We start from the raw sequence: 4,733 nt of genomic DNA, 5'->3' as shown, positions 1-4,733 counted from the left end.
ATGTTTCATGACATTTTATGCACACATATAATTATAAAATCACCTCACACAACCACACATACATGCAGAATAAAATATTTAATTAAAACATCACACTAATGGCATACACAAGATTCAAACCCAAGACCTCTCTACACTCCTCATCACGCTCAACCACTTGAGCTACCATTACTCCTTTACTATGATTTGACAAACTAATTCTCTTATATTTATCTATATTCCACAATGATGGATAATGAAATATTTGTTCTTTATTTAATTTTTCCTGGGTCTTAAAGCTATTTCATTAGTTTTAGGGTTTTGATTTAGGATTTTGCTTTTTACTCAATTGTTTGATATGATTTCAGTTACTATTTTCAATTAAGATCAATTTGAATCATTTTGTATCATTGCATCATTGATTCACCCATTCCATGGTCATATACAAGCATGTCCTGTACACTCATTTGCCCTTTTTATATTGTGATTTTATGAATATAATTCTTTCATTTCATTTCTAGTAGTTAATTTAATTTAATTCGTCCATTAGGAGCATCTCACATGTTTAGGTTGTGTGTAGAATAGTTGCATTACATATCTCACATCCATAGCTTACTTTAGCATTTTCTCGAAACACCATGCATGCATTTTGATTCTTAAGTTTTTCATCAAACAGTTTGCATACATGCATTTCTATATCAGTTTTAGTTAATTTTAGTATTACTTTGATTAGATTTAATCCAATTACACAAAACACACAAAAAAGTCATTCAAAACTCATCGAACTTTAAATGGTATTCTGCCTTGGTTCTATTCACAATTGAAGCATAATGTAGACCATTTTGTCTCGGATTGGAACCGAGGCAAAAAGTTTACCCTTTTTTAGTTCGCTCTAATATGTCCTGGGTATGGAACTGGTGCCAAAGAACCAAAATAACCGCAACCAAAACCCTTTCCTGCACTGTTGTTGTAAGATTGGCCATAAAGACAAACTTCTCAAACAACACTCAAACACTAAAAGTCTCTACATATGTTGTCGTGTTATTCATGCAATCAACAATACAGTTTATAAACTCACATTTGGCTTTTTTTTTTTCCAAGTCTTACTAACTACTTACTATGACACAATAATGACCATCAGCCATACAATAAACTCCTGATCGTTGTTTTAAAAACAGACAAAAATGAATAACACATTATTTACCCATAAAACTGCAACCGCTAACACATTAACTTCCAATATAACTACCCATTTAAGTTTATTCCAACCCCAACACGTTATGTGTGTTTCCATGTTGATATTAGAACATACCCAATGATAGATTTAACTGATGGGAGAAGTTCATCTTCACCATATAATATAGGTGATTAAGAATGTTTTTACATATTGTTTTTTAATTACTTATTCCAGATTACGTTACAAAAAACATAAAAGACTACTAAGTTTTAAGTAAGAACAATATAATGATAAGCTTCGTAAGATAACTAGTCTCTAGTATGTCTAAATTCATTCACTACATTTAAACACATCAAATGCGACAAATTTATGAAATCCACAGAACGACAAACAACCCAAATAAAAAAAAATTATTCTTGAAGTGAAAACTGACAATATTTAAGAAAAACGAATACATAACTAATATAGGAAAATCATTGTAAAGATAGGTAGGCTTTTGGTTCGTTCTAGGTTGGACTGAGTTGCTCTTAGATAAGCTAACTCTTAGAGCAACCAAAGTTTTCCTTTAATTATTCAACTTGCCATTATACTACTTATAACTAGGCCTGTTCATTTTCATGTAATCAACAAATTGATTCACATATTTTTGGTGCAGTTGTTTGTCTCCAACTATCTTACTCATCTCTTGTGCTTCACTTCTAGAACATTTTTCTTCCTCTTCCAACATTATTGATCTCACTGCCTTGGCCACTGAATCCCTAGTGAACTGGTAATCATGCTCATTTCTGTGTACTTTAAGCCCTACCCTCTTCTCCTCCATAAGCTTAGAAATCGGCCAATGATCATACTGGTAGGGCAACATAACAAGAGGGCACCCAACTTGGAGACCCTCAATCACTGAGCCCCAACCACAGTGAGTGAGGTATGCTCCAACAGATTTGTGTGCTAAAATCCTGGACTGAGGTGCCCATCTTCTCCACATCATTCCCCTTTTTGACTCATTCTCAATCCAATCCTGTGACTCATCACTACCACCTGAAGTGTTTTGGCTTTTATTCTTCACACTCCAAAAAAAGGAAAACCAGACAATTCTAATCCCATAGCAATTTTAGTGAAGTCTTCATCACTCATTGGGACTTCAGTTCCAAATGCTACATAGATCACTGACCCCTTTTCCCATTTATCTAACCAATTAAGGATAGTGTGCCAGTTGTGGTCATTGTTATCTTCTGGCGAAGGTGGCAACAACCCAATTGGAATTACCAACTTCCCTGATGAACTTTCAAGCGATTTGACAAACTCACCATCAATCTCCATGCAGCTTCTTGTAGCGATAACTTGAGCACCTTTCAGGGTTTCGAAGAACCGATTCACTTCCTTAGGCTTGGAACTCTGATCCACTTCGTTCCTCTGATGCACCCCGAGCAAAAGTTTGGCTTCCGGAGATTGCATACTCTTGTTTCCCTTAAACAACTCCAAAGCAAAAGACGTTGCACATGCAGCATAAATGGAAAGAAATATACATGGGATACCTAGTTTGGAAGACAATGGGGGCAACCAGTGTGGTGCAAAGTCGCATATGACCCAATCCGGGGTGCTCTTCTCCAGAAATTTAGTTAAAGGTTCTTCAAGCGCATCATAAGCCTGGGAGAGATATCGACCCAAGTGCTGAGGAATGTCCATTGTGTTCTCTGCATTTTCAGGGAGTTCATCAACGTGGGGAAGTGGGAATTCTATCAGATTCAACCAAGGTTTCAAACTTTCAGGTAGTTTAGGGAGGCGATGGATGTTTCTAGGTGTGGAAATGAAGGAAATTTTGTGACCCTTTTGAGCTATGAGCTTTGCAAGCTCCAAAAATGGGACAAGGTGTCCAAAAGCTAGCCATGGAAACACAACAATGTGCAGTTCCTTATCCGCCAAGGATATGCTACTGGTTATGCACGCCTTTCGTTAACATATATATTTATATGAATATTAGAAGAAATAATATTGGACAAAACAGGTGCATTTATGTTTAGATCGATATTTAAAAAAGCTTTGTGTGATATCTTGGACCTTCTAGGTTGAACCAAACTGATCCAATTTGATTTAGATCCCCATTTTTACGATCTTGGTGGTGTTGCACTTCCTTGAAATTTCCACCGCTCTGCATATATATTTATTTATCTATATGAACGTTTTTGGTTAGGTGGTGCTTGACTTTACCTTTAGTTATTATTTTCTCTGTTAGCATCCCAAATGCAAAAGACTGAACAGATTCCGGAATGATTCCAATGTTGTTTCTGGGTTTTTTTTTTTTTTTTCGATTCTGGATCGGTTTTGAACAACATACTATACCAGCTTATTATAAATTAGGTTCACGTCGTACTGGTTCTTAACGACTTTACTTGTGAAATCCTATGAATGAAGACGATTTCTGCCTAAATAATTAAAGTAGCAAAGTCGTTAGGAGTTTCAGAAGTTTCTCTTTTCTAAGCAAAAAAAGTGGTCATAAGTCCTCTAGTAACTTTAAGGTAAAGTTGCCATGAGTCATAAAAAATGGTATCAATCCTCATGACTCTGTTTAGATATCGTTTTGGTTCAACCGATTTCGCCTAGTTTTATAATTTTTTGTCAGCCAACTTCTGAAAAAAACTGACCCACTATTAAATTAACCTTGTTTCTGTGATTGTCACCGGTATTAATGATGGGAAGGAAATGGTTTCACCAATATATATGTAAATTTATTATATTTCTTTCCTTTATCTCCCATTCGTATTTAAGTGATTAATTATCAAAAGTAAACTCATTTAATTTGATGGGTAAACATAATTATTTGTTAATAACACACTTTACAAAAAAATATCTTGGTGTGAGGTAGTTGAGTTCCTGTAAGTGAGTTTGTGTTCAATGTGTGTTTGGATAGAGTATTTTAATGAAGCAATTCATATTTTTGAAGAACTTAGATTTCTTTGTAATGAAATACTTTGTTTGGATAGAGAAATTAAAAAGCATTTCAAATGCAAGCATTTTTTTTGAAGGATTTCAATTAGCTAAATTAGTAGAAATTCAAATACCCTCAAAATACGTGGAATTTGAAATTCTTCTCACTCAACCTCACATTCTAGACGATCTGGACGGGCACGACGACTCGGACGTACCCGATGACCCGGACAGGCCCAACGACCCAGACGGGCCCGACGACCCAGACGTACCCGACAACCCGGACGAGTCCGACGACCCGGACATGCCCGACGAACCGGACGGGCCCGACAACCCAAATGGGCCCGATGACCCAGATAGGTCTAACGACCCAAACGAGCCCGACGATCCAGACGGGCCCCACAACCCGGATGAGCCCGACGACTTGGACAGCCCCAACGACCCAAACAAGCATGACGACCCAAACTAGCCCTTCCAAATCATTAGGCCCGACAACCCGGACGAGTCCGACGACTCGGACATGCCCGACGACCCGGACATGCCCGACGACCCGGAAGTGCGGGACAACGCAGACAGGCTTGACGATCCGAACGAGCCCGACGACCCGGACAGGACCAACGACCCGGACAAGAACGATGACCCAGACGGCCCCGAC

The 4,733-nt window shown here is 37.8% G+C and overlaps 1 pseudogene; it reads right to left on the bottom strand.

Moving 5' to 3' along the window:
- Positions 1-1,745: 1,745 nt before the first annotated feature.
- Positions 1,746-3,308, bottom strand: LOC114170287 (annotated as a pseudogene).
- Between the last annotated feature and the right edge of the window lie 1,425 nt (positions 3,309-4,733).

The sequence above is a fragment of the Vigna unguiculata genome, chromosome 11, assembly GCF_004118075.2.
Source record: "Vigna unguiculata cultivar IT97K-499-35 chromosome 11, ASM411807v1, whole genome shotgun sequence".
NCBI classification, from domain to species: domain Eukaryota; kingdom Viridiplantae; phylum Streptophyta; class Magnoliopsida; order Fabales; family Fabaceae; genus Vigna; species Vigna unguiculata.
Note: the sequence above shows the minus strand (reverse complement) of the source record. Positions and strands in the feature narration are given on the sequence as shown.